General features: G+C 40.0%; 1 pseudogene; it reads right to left on the bottom strand.

Moving 5' to 3' along the window:
• Window positions 1-13273, bottom strand: part of LOC139362918 (septin-14-like) — a 70958-nt pseudogene that overhangs the window by 48847 nt on the left and 8838 nt on the right.

Genomic DNA, 13273 nt, shown 5'->3' with positions numbered 1-13273 from the left:
AGAGTTTTAACATGTTGGTCTGGCTAGTCTCAAACTCCCGACCTCAGGTGATCCACCCACCTCGGCCTCCCAAAGTGCTGGGATTACAGGCATGAGCCACCAAGCCCACCTGGTAAATTCTTTTATGCCTACACCACCAGTTCAGATGGTCATCACTCCCTTGCAACAGATAACATAAAAGGAAATGTAGGTGACTTTGGGTTTAGCAATGACTTCATCGATATAATACTGAAGACATCATCAATGAATGGAAAGAATTGATGAGTTGGACTTCATTAAAACTAAAACTTCTGCTAGCAAAAGACACTGTTAAAGACAACAAGATAAGCCACCGACTGAGAGAAAATCTTTAAAAAACACACACTTGATGAAGCACTGATGTCCAAAATATACAAAGAACTCTTAAAACTCAACAAGAAAATGAACCACCCAATTAAGAATGGGCACAAGATCCAAATAGCCACGTCAACAGAAAAGATATTCAGATAACAAATCAGCATGTAAAAAAGATGATCAACATCATACATCCTCAAGGAATTGCAAATTAAAATACATGATACTACACATTTATTAAATTTCCACCCACTGAATCTAAAATAAAAGCTAAAAAAATTTTTAGTCAGGCACAGTGGCTCGCCCCTGTTAATCCCAGCACTTTGGAAGGCTGAGGTGAGTGGATCACCCAAGGTCAGGAGTTTGAGACCAGTCTGACCAACATGGTGAAACCCCATCTCTACTAAAAACACACAAAAAGTAGCCAGTTGTGGTGGTGCACGCCTATAATCTCCAGCCTGCGTGACAAGAATGAGACTCCATCTCGGCCGGGCGCGGTGGCTCAAGCCTCTAATCCCAGCACTTTGGGAGGCCGAGACGGGCGGATCACGAGGTCAGGAGATCGAGACCATCCTGGCTAACACGGTGAAACCCCATCTCTACTAAAAAATACAAAAACTAGCCGGGCGAGGTGGCGGCCGCCTGTAGTCCCAACTACTCGGGAGGCTGAGGCAGGAGAATGGCGTGAACCCGGGAGGCGGAGCTTGCAGTGAGCTGAGATCCGGCCATTGCACTCCAGCCTGGGCAGCAGAGCGAGACTCCGTCTCAAAAAAAAAAAAAAAAAAAAAAAAAAAGAATGAGACTCCATCTCAAAAACAAAAAAAAAAATTTTTTTTAATTTCCAAAATCCAAAATACTGACAACACCAAATCCTGGGAAAGAGAGCGCAGCAGGAACTATCGCTCATTGCCTGTGGCAATGCAAAATGGCGTAGCCACACTATAAGACTGGCAGTTTCTTTCAAAACTAAATGTGCTTTTATCATATGATCCATAAGTGCACTCATCAGTATTTATCCAATTAAGTTGAAAACTTGCGTCTGTACAAAAGCCCGCACACAAATGTTTACAGCAACTTTGTTCGTAATTGCTAAACTTGAAAGCATCCAAGATGTCCTTCAATCGGTGAGTGGATAAACAATCTGTGGCGTACCTAAACATGAAATATTATTCAATGACAACAAGAAATCAGCTACCAAGCCACAAAAAAAGACACAGAGAAACCTGAAATACTTATTTCTAAGTAGAGTGAAGCCAATCTGAAAGTTCTACACGAACTATGATTCCAATTATATGATATTCCCAAAATGGAAAATTATGGAGTAAAAAGATCAATAGTTGCCAAGGGTAAAGGGAAGAGAAGGAGACAGAAATGAATAGGTCAAATACAGGTGATATTTAGGGCAGTGAAACTACGGTGAATGTTACTGTAGTATGGGATAGAGGTCACTAGACATCTGTTCAAACCCATACAATGTTCAACACAGTGAAGAATTGTCAGATACGAACTGTAGTTTACAAATTACCAATATTGCTTCATCAATGTAACAAATACACCACACTTAAGGCAGGATGTTAATAATAGAAGAAAATTAAGGGAGGGCCTTAAGATCTCTCTGTTCTTTCTGCTCAATTTTTCTACAAACATAAAACTACTCAAAAAAAAAAAAACTAGTCTTTTACATTTAAAAAGAAGGATGGGGCCGGGCATGTGGCTCACACCTGTAATCTCAGCCCTTTGGGAGGCCAAGGCAGGTGGATCATTTGAGGTCAGGAGTTTGAGACCAGCTTGGCCAAAGTGGTGAGACCCTGTCTCTACTAAAAATACGAAAATTAGCCAGGCATGGTGGCAGGTGCCTGTAATCCCAGCTACTCAGGAAGCTGAGGCAAGAGAATTGCTTGAACCCAGGAGGCGGAGGTTGCAGTGAGCCAAGATCATGCCATCGCACTCCAGCCTGGGCAACAGAGTGAGACTCTATCTCAAAAAAAAAAAAAAAAAAAAAAGGATCGAGGTTGGGGTGAAATAAAAGTATAAAGAGACTCCAATAAAGGCTAAATTATAGTCCAATTAGTTTGCAAGAGAGAAACAAACAAGAAGAAAGCTGGGAGGAGGCATCCTGGGGTTGCAACAAATGTCAAACACTGACCTCAGAAATCATTCCTTAAAAGGAGACACAATTTGATAGAATTCATTTACAGAACAATATCTTTAACAGGGCAGTGTTGCAAACAATTGAGCAATCTGCTGGCAATTAGTGGAGCTTATCAGCTGGGTATGATCATGTGAAAAGAGAGCAACCAAAACCACTTCATTCAGTGCGGCTATGGGCCTGCCTAAAACTGCACCTTAACGAGGAGAAACATCAAAGGCTTAACACTGTAGGAGGAGAAACAGACTTTACTCAAACAATTCTGCCAGTTACTGAACAAATACATAACAATAACAAGCTCTACGGGAGGAGACAGAACTCTCATCCCAAGTTGTTACAATGCAGTATCTAAAATACTCCATTTGTAACAAAATATTACATGGAATGTATAAAATAAAATATACCCCTAAAAAAAGAAAAAAAGTGGTCAACAGAAACTGGCTGTGAGACTGTTAAGATGTTGGATTTATTCTAAAATTATTTTATTTCCAATAGTCATTATAATTAGGTCCACAGATCTAAGAGTAACCAAGATTAGAGAATTAAAGGAGAGTGACACCTGCAAGATAAGAGAATAGGAGATCCCAGTTCTTATCCCCCGAGAAAATGCTAATTTGGCAAGCATCTATGGACAAAAGTGCCATTGTGGGAGCTTTGGGATCCAGATAGCAGATTATGATATTCTAGTACATTTGAAGACCAAGGAAAGCCCCTTTAAGAAGGCAGGCTCACACTTTAGTAGCAAATACATTAAGTGCAGACTCAGCAGACCTATAAGCATCTGCATTTCTCTGTGGACTTGGCTCCAACCCCACATGCCCGAAGCACTGAAGCTCCTTGTCCAAAGTCCTTCCAAGAGCTTCACCCACATACAGACTGACTACAGAACTCACAGAAGACCAGGACCCGATCCATCCCATATGACCATGGTCCCTAAGGTAGTTACACCAGTTGGGAGCCTAAGATGAGAGTGTCTTTACCTAATAAGACAAGTCTGTAAAGATGAGAAGACAAGATTGCTCCTTTAAATAAGCAAAGACCAATGCAAGACTATGAAGATCATGAGGAAGAAGTCAAACATGACCCCACAAAAACAAAAAGAGAAAAAAATCCCTAATATAGAGCCATTAACAGGCCCTAAAATAATGAAGATCCATGTGCTACTTGAAAAAAATTCAAAATAATTACGTTTGTTTGTTTGTCTGTTTTGACAGAGTCTCGTTCTGTCATCCAGGCTGGAGTACAGTGGTGTGATCTCAACTCACTGCAACCTCCACTTCCCAAGTTCAAGCGATTCTCCTGCCTCAGCCTCCTGAGTAGCTGGGACTACAGGCACGCACCACCATGCTCAGCTAGTTTTTCTATTTTTAGTAGAGACGGGGTGTCACCATGTTGGCCAGGCTAGCCTCAAACTCCTGACCTCAGGTGATCCACCCACCTTGGCTTCCCAAAGTGCTGGAATGACAGGTGTGAGCCACCACACCCGGCAAAAATTCAAAATCACTGTCCACAAAGAAAGCTAAATAAACTTCAAGCAAATACAGATAAATGACAAAATGAAATCAGGAAAACAATACATGAACAAAATCAGAAGTTCAATAAAGAAAGAAAAAACACACAAAAATTCTGTCTCTACAAAGTAAAATAATTGCACTGAGAATTTTAGTGGACAGCTTCAATGCAAGACTCAATCAAGCAGAAGAAAGAACGAGTGAACTCTAAAACAAATTATTTGAAATTATTATTAGATGAACAAAAACAGAAAGGATGGAAAAAGTGAAGACAGCCTATAGAACTTACAGAAAATTGTCAAGAAAACCAATGTACGCATTATAGAAATCTCAGAAGGAGGCAGAACTTGCAGTGAGCCAAGATCACCGCCAGTGTACTCCAGCCTGGACAACAGAGTGAGACTACATCTCAAAAAAAAAAAAAAAAAGGAAAAAAAAGAAATTACTCATTTTGCAAACTGAATCTTTGTATACTCTGTCCTATATCACAAAGAGAATTCTGAAAGCAGCAAGAGAAAAACATCTTGTCCCATATAAGGGAGCCTGCATAAGACTATCAATGGATATCTCCACAGAAATCTTGCAGGTCAAGAAACAGTGGGATGATTCAATGTACTGGAAGAAAGAGAAGACCAAAAGGAATACTTTACCCCCCAAAAACTGTCCTTTAAGAACAAAGGACGGGCTGGGTGCGGTGGCTCACGCCTGTAATCCCAGCACTTTGGGAGGCTGAGGCAGGCAAATCACCTGAGGTCAGGAGTTCAAGACCAGCTTGGCCAACGTGGAAAACCCCGTCTCTACTAAAAATACAAAAATTAGCCAGTGCGATGGCAGGTGCCTGTAATGCCAGCTACTCAGGATGCTGAGGGAGGAGAATTGCTTGAACCCAGGAGGCAGAGGTTAAAATGAGCTGAGGCCCTACCATTGCACTCCAGCCTGGGCACCAAGAGCAAAACTCTGTCTCAAAGAAAAAGAATTAAGAACAATGTTCCCATCTGATCACTTCAGCTGTGGCCTGGCACTCTTCTGAGAGCCCAGCCCCCAGGCACTTGCAATCAGCCCTGGCACTGCTGTCGCTTTAGCAGTCTGCAGTTGCCTGAGCATTCTTCCTGCCCCTGCCTAAGTTTTCTGCCAGTTGTGTTGGGCCAGCCTGCCCCTCTCTATCACAGCCAGCATCTGAACCCTGGGTACCTGAGGACACATATGCCAGCCAGTTTCTGATCCAGTCCCTCCAGTACTTATGCATGCCATCCAGAACAACATATAGGGATCTGAGAATCAAGAAAATGGCTAGCCCAGTCCACCACTGGCACCTGATCACTCCCTCTGGAGAATAAGGCTGTGCCGACCCAGCCGGCCGACATTACAACAGCTGAAACCCACCTTCCTGTGCTGAAAGGTGAAGCTGCTTCTCCTGTGTACACAAAGTAGCAGCGTTCCTGCATGAGAGAACAGGCAAGCCACAGGGCTGTCTATTGGGCTGAGCAACCTCCTACCCTCAGGTTGCTCCTATGAAGAGTCATCAGACAGGCATTTTCAATGGCTCTTGGCTACATTATGACGTGGAGGTAGATGACAACATCTGAACTAAGAGTCATGAGCTCTGGGACAGGGGTAGGATAGGGAAACAGATCATGTTCCTACCTACATAGGAGGCAGAGCTGGTACAGCTCCTCCCTCCCTACAGAGACCTGTGAGCATTTCAACAGGAGCTGCCTCAGCCACCCCCATAAAGGCTACTGTTCACGTTCATCTTGAGATGTTGGTGGGTAAGCTTTGTGGTCCAGCTCTGCCCAGCTTTGTCTTCCCCTCTGGGCTGAATAGGCAACTCAGAGTCTAGGCATTACATAGACCAGCCTATCACCTGAAACAACAGAGAGGAAATCACAGTAAACAAAGATCAAACACACACCATCTGTTTCTGCCATAGCTGGCTCTTATTCATGAGTGCCACTTACTGGCATGGAGGTTAAATGGCACAAACCAATAAAAAGTCTACTGACAGAAGGGCACAGGACTAAAGAAACAAAGCCAAAGCCCCCTACCCTATAGACGCTATAGTTACACCCACAAGGGGGAAAAGCCCCATCTAAATTAAAGTAAATTCAAAAATAAGAAGGGACAACTTTCCCAGATGAGAAGAAACCATCATAAGAAATTTGGCATCATGAATTTAAAAACAAAACAAAACAAAAAAACTCAGAATGTTTTGATACTACCAAAGGATGCACTAGCTCTCTGGCAATGGATCCTAACCAACCAAAATGACAATTCTGAAATGAAAGATAATGAATTTAAAATATAGATGAGGAAGCTCAATGAGATCCAAGAGAAGATTGAAAATCATCACAAAGCTATCAGAATAATGCAGAATGTGAATTAAGTACAGATATCTTTAAATTAAAAGAATGGAATTTCTAGAAATGAAAAACACACTGAAGGATCGATTTACGGTTGAAAGCTTTAACAATAGGCTAGACTAAGCAGAAGACAGACAGAAAATAAAATCCCAATGCCTTCTGGCTTGTAAAGTTTCTTCTATGAAGTCTGTAGTTAGTCTAATGTGATTTCCTTTATAGGTGATTTGAAATTTCTCTCTGGCTTCTTTCAGAGTATTTTCCTTCTAGTTGACTATTAGATAGTCTGGTGAAGTTCATCTTGCAAAGTATTTCCAGGTATTCTCTGAGCTTCTTGCATCTGGATGTGTACCTTTCTAGCAACACCAAAAGAGTTTTTCTGATTATTCCCTCAAATATGTTTCCAATCTTTTTATCTTCTCCTATTCTCTCTCGGGAATGCCTACAACTCATAAGTTGGGTTGCTTTACTTAATTTCCTATTTCTTGACCTCTTATTTATTTAAATTTTCTTTATTTTTTACCTGTGTTAGTTCAAAAAACCTGTTTTGTTTTTTGAAAAGATAAGAAAATTGATATGGTGTTAGGCCAGGCACAGTGGCTCATGCCTGCAATCCTACCACTTTGGGAGGCCGAGACAGGTGAATCGCCTGAGCTGAGGAGTTCGAGACCAGCCTGGGCAAGATGGGGAAACCCTGTCTCTACTAAAATACAAAAAATCAGCTGGGCATGGGGGCGGGTGCCTGTAATCCCAGCTTCAGGAGGCTGAGGCATAACAATTGCTTGAACCTGGGAGGCAGAGGTTGTAGTGAGTCAAGATCGTGCCACTGCACCCCAGCCTGGACAATAAAGTGAAACTTGTCTCAAGAAATAAAAAAAAAAATAAAAGAAAAGAAAGAAAATTGATATGGTGCTGGCTAGATTAACCAAGAAAAAAGAAGATTTAAGTAAGCACATGCACAATCAGAAGTGATAAAAGTGACGTTACAACTGATACCACAGAAAACAAAAGATCAGAAACTAATATGAATATCTCTATGCATACAAACTAGAAAACCTAGACAAAATGGTTAAATTTATCCCTCCCTGCTCAGATGTGGCTCGAGCTGGAGGCGCACAGGGCGAGATGCCGCAGACCTTCAACCCAGAGCAGCTTGGAGGCAGTGAATAATAGCTCTTCAAGTCTGCAATAAAAAATGGCCTCTTCTAGAGAATTGTTTGAACCTGGGAGGCAGACATTGCAGTGAGCCGAGATGGTGCCACTGCTCTCCAGTCTGGGCAACAGAGTGAGACTCTGTCTCAATAAAAAATAAATAAAAATAAATTTAAAACAAGCCTTTCATAACTTAAATTACAAAAGTAAACTAAAAGACTTACAAGTTTTTTCTTTACCCCAACTCATTCCTTACATGTAGGCTCAATCTTTTCAGTACTTGCTTTAATGGTTTAGCAAAAGGCAGGAAAAACACCTTTGTGGTCATGAGAATGTTATCCAACTGTATGTTGTTTACCTTATTGTAAGTACTGGTGAACAGCTGTCAATAATAGTTTTATATTCTTTAAAAAAATAAAGAAAATGGATAAATTCCTGGAAACATACAACCTCTTAAGACTGAATCAGAAAAAAAATAGATACCCTAAATAGCCCAATAGCAAGTAATGAAATAGACACAGTAATAAAATAATTTCAAACAAACAAAAAGAACGAATGGGTTTACAGCCAAATTTTGCCAGAAGTGCAATGAAGAGCTGGTATCAATCTTACTGAAACTATTCCAAAAATTTATGGAATTTTTGGATTGCAAGAATCAATAACATTACCAAGACCATATTAACCAAAGCAACCTAAAGATTCACCACAATTCCTATCAAATTACCAATAACATTTTTTACAGGATTAGAAAAAAACGATCCTAAATATCATATGGAACCAAAAATGCATCTAAATAGCCAAAGTAATCCTAAGCAAAAAGAACTAAGAGGCATCATGTGTCTGACTTCAAATTATACTATAATGCAATACTAAATAAACCAGTATGGCATTGGTACAAAAACGGACTGATTGATTAATAGAACAGAATAAAGAGCCCATTGCTAGGAAGGATACAGCTAAAAAAGGGAGAAAAAAATTGTGAAAGAAAAGAGAATAAAGAACCAGTAATGAAGCCACATGCCTATATCCAAGTGACCTTTGACAAAGTTGGCAAAAATAAACAATGGGGAAAGGGCATTCTATTTAATAAATGGTGCTGGGAAAATTGGCTACCCATAGGCAAAAGAATGAAACTGAATCCCCATCTCTTATCATATGCAAACTTTAACTCAAGATGCATTAATGACTTAAATGAAACACCAGATGCTATAAAAATCCTAGAAGAAAATGTAGGAAAAACTCTTCTAGATATTGGCGTAGGCAAGTAATTCATAAATTAGTCCCGAAAAGCATATGCAACAAAACCAAATATACACAAATTGGACTGAAACTGAAGAGCGCCGCAAAAGAAATGATTAACAGAGTAAACAGACAATCTACACAATAGAAACAAAATATTTGCAAACTTTGCATCTGAAAAAGGACTAATACGAAGAATCTACAAAGAACACAAACAACTCAACAACAACCAAGAATAAACAACCCCATTAAAAAGACCACAAAGGATATGAACAGACATTTCTCAAAAGAAGACATACAAGTGGCCACCAAACATGAAATCTTGCTCAACATCACCAATCATCAGAGTAATGCAAATTAAAGCCACAATAAAGGCCGGGCACAGTGGCTCACACCTGTAATCCCAGCACTTTGGGAGGCCAAGGCGAGTGGATCACCTGAGGCCAGGAGTTTGAGACCAGCCTGACCAATAAGGTTAAACCCCAACTCTACTCAAAATACAAAAATTAGCTGGGCTTGGTAGTGAGCACCTGTAATCCCAGCTACCCCAGAAGCTGAGGCAGGAGAATTGCTTGAACCCAGGAGGTGGAGGTTGCAGTCAGCTGAAATCATTTCACTGCACTCCAGAATGAGTGACAGAGTGAGACTCTGTCTCAAACACACACACACACACACACACACACACACACACACACACACACAAAAAATATCATCTTACATAGTCAGAATGGCTATTACTGCAAACACAACAGATGTTGGTGTGGATGCAGAGAATAATGAATGCTTATTCACTGTTGGTGGGACCATAAATTAGCACAAACTCTATGAAAAACAATATAGAGATTTCTCAAAGCACTAAAAATAGAGCTACCATTCGACCCAGTGATTATACTAGGCATCTACCTGAAAGTAAACATTATATAAAAAAGTCACTTTCGCTCATAAGTGTATTACATTCCTACGCATAATAGTAAAGTCATGGAACTAACCTAAATGTCCATTAACAGTGGACTGGATTTTTTAAATGTAGTCCATCTACACCATGAAATACTACGCAGCCATAAAAAAAGAGAAATCATGCTCTGTGCAGTAACATGGATGGAGTTGGGGGCCATAATCCTAAGTGAAACCACTCAGAAACAGAAAATCAAGTACCACATGTTCTCATAAGCAGGAGTTAAACAATGAGTACACAAGGACATAAAGATGGAAACAACAGATAACAAGACTCCAAAAGGCAGAGATTGGAAGGAGGTTGATGGTCAAAAAATTATCTACTGGTAGTGAGATGTGATCACGGCACTGCACACCAGCTGGGACAACAGAGTGAGACCATGTCTCAAAAAAAAAAAAAAAAAAAAAAGATCTGTTGGGTACAAAGTTTACTATCTCAGGATAGTTACACTAGAAGCCAAACCTCACCATTATTCAATATATCTATTTGACAAATATGCACTTACACCCTCTGAATCTAAAATAAAAAACAAAGGAAGTTTATAGTAGTAAACACCTACATCTTTTTTTCTTTTCTTTTTTTTTTTTTTGAGACGGAGTCTCGCTCTGTCGCCCAGGCTGGAGTGCAGTGGCGCGATCTCGGCTCACTGCAAGCTCCGCCTCCCGGGTTCACGCCATTCTCCTGCCTCAGCCTCCCGAGTAGCTGGGACTACAGGCGCCCACAACCGCGCCCGGCTAATTTTTTGTATTTTTAGTAGAGACGGGGTTTCACCGTGGTCTCGATCTCCTGACCTTGTGATCCGCCCACCTCGGCCTCCCAAAGTGCTGGGATTACAGGCGTGAGCCACCGCGCCCGGCCAACACCTACATCTTTTAAAAAAAAGATCTCGCCTATGCATGGTGGCTCATGCCTGTAATTCCAGCACTTTGGGAGGCTGAGGCAGGTGGATTGCCTGAGGTCAGGAGTTCAAAACCAGCCTGGCTAACACGGTAAAACACCATCTCTACCAAAAATACAAAAAAAATTAGCTGGGTATGGTGGTGCAGGCCTGTAGTCCCAGCTACTCGGGAGGCTGAGGGAGGAGAATTGCTTGAACCTGGCAGGCGGAGGTTGCAGTGAGCCGAGATTGCATCACTGCACTCCAGCCTGGGCGACAGAAGGAGACTCCGTCTCAAAAAAACCCAAAAAGATCTCAAATAAACAACCTAACCTTACACCAAAAAAAAAAAAAAAAAAAAAAAAAAAAAAAAAAAATTAGCAGAAGGAAAGAAATAACAAAGATTAGAGCATAAATAAATGAAATAGAGAATTTAAAAAATTTTAATCGGCCAGGCACGGTGGCTCATGCCTGTAATCCCAGGAGATCTCTTGAGGCCAAGAGTTCGAGACCAGCCCAGCCAACATGGTGAAACCCTGTCTGAACTAAAAATACAAAAATTAGCCAGGCGTGGTGGCACGCTCCTGTAAATCCAGCTACTCAGGAGGCTGAAGCAGGAGAATCGCTTGAATCCAGGAGATGGAGGTCACAGTGAGCCAAGATTGTGCCACTGCACTCCAGCCTGGGCAACAGAGTGAGACTCTGTCTCAAAAACTAAAACAAAAAAAATAATCAATTAAGCTAAGAGTTGATTTGGGGGAAAAAAAATCAAAATCAAAGCCCTTACCTTGACTAAGGGCAAAAATAGAGAACATGTTAATAAAATAAGAAATGAAAGAGAAGATATTACAAATTATTACAGAAATTTATTTCTTACAGAAATAAACAGAATTATACTGGACTAGTATGAACAATTATAAATCAACCAATTTGACAACTTGGAAGAAATGGTGAAATGACTAGAAACATATAACCTACCAAGACTGAATGGAGAATAAATAGAGAGCTTAAAGAGACCAATAACAAAAAGAGAAACTAAAGAAGTAATTTTTCAAAACTCCAAAATATAGCCCAGGACCAGATTACTTCATGGGTAAATTCTACCAAACATTCAAAGAAATTTTAATATAAAACATCCTCAAATTCTTTGAAAAAATAGAAAAAAGAGGTAACACCTTCAGAGTCATTTTATGAGGCAGCATCCCCTTGATATCAAAGCAAGAAAATATACTTCCAAGAAGAAAATTATAGGCCAATATCCTTGAGGAACACAGTGTTTGAATTAAATCTAAATAAATCTGCTTACAAAGAATCAATTATCAGCAGAAACTTTTCAAAATGAAGAAAATGTAAAAATTCTCACACTAGATTCTGGATAAACACTCATTTATAGCCTCTTTGTCAGATATTGTTACTGAAACTTACATTAATTGAGGAGATCGCTTGAGCAGCAGTTTCTTCATCTGTTAAGAGCTGATGTATCTGGATGCCACTGCAAATCAATTCACTCATTATCTTACTCTTAAACATCTGTAAATCATTTTTAGAAATTGTATCTGCTTTGGTAATCAATGGTACAATGTCCATCTATTAAAAAAGAAGACAAATAAAATCTCAGCATCGAGGATTCATCATTCATCCTATAGTTTTTATAGTAAAGCTTCACAATTCCTGGCAACAAATTGCCTAACTAGATAATCACTGGCTGTCATGCCTTTCTTAAAAATTATTTTCCAAAATTATCAATACTTTTGAAGATTCATCTTTTATCCAAATTCAGGTTTAAAAGTCTTAACTTTGTTTCTCTTCTAAAAATCCCTTATACCTCTACACATATGGAGTTAGTAAAATGTAAATAGTAGGACAATGTAAATTATTTTCAATTTTATTTCTTATTAAGCTGAGTGATGAGACAAATTGAAAGAACTTTCATCAAAATTGTGGAAAGGACTTTGTCTGCTTTCTACATCACTTATTCCATCAATCAATCTTAATTAATGTCCCATTTTCACACACTCTTGCCCCACCTCGATGTGTTTGCAGACAGGTTTTGTTTTTCAAAGATCACCTAAAAAGAATATAGATTGGTTACCATATTCTTTTTTTTTTTTTTTTTTTTTAAGATAGAGTCTCACTCTGTCGCCCAGGCTGGAGTAGAATGGTGCAATCTAGGCTCACTGCAACTTCTACCTTCCAGGTTCAAGCAATCTCCTGTCTCAGCCTCCTGAGTAGCTGGGATTACAGGCGCATGCCACCACACCCAGCTGACTTCTGTATTTTCAGTAGAGACAGGGTTTCACCATGTTGGCCAGGCTGGTCTCAAACTCCTGACCTCAGGTGATCCACCCACCTTGGCCACCCAAAGTGCTGGGATTACGGGCGTGAGCCACTGCACCCGGCCTGGGTACCATTTCTAAAGGCACACGCACGTGTGTGTGTGTGTATAAGAACACCTTGCAAACAAATATGTTCATTTTTCTTTTGTAAAAAGACATTATTTCCATAGGGGAAGTTAAATTTTTGCATATTTGAGGTCGAATTTTTACCCACAAAGTTTTTCCTAGTGCTTCAATATGATCACTCCTGTCCATTGCATTTGCACTTAAATAACTAAACTTTTTAGAAAATAACAATAACAGAATTATAAAATGTTTCATTACTGTTAAAATATCTTATGAAATCATAGCTCCACAAAATCAA

This window comes from Macaca nemestrina, chromosome 4, assembly GCF_043159975.1.
Source record: "Macaca nemestrina isolate mMacNem1 chromosome 4, mMacNem.hap1, whole genome shotgun sequence".
Classification (NCBI taxonomy): domain Eukaryota; kingdom Metazoa; phylum Chordata; class Mammalia; order Primates; family Cercopithecidae; genus Macaca; species Macaca nemestrina.
This window is presented reverse-complemented; position numbering and strand designations above follow the sequence as displayed.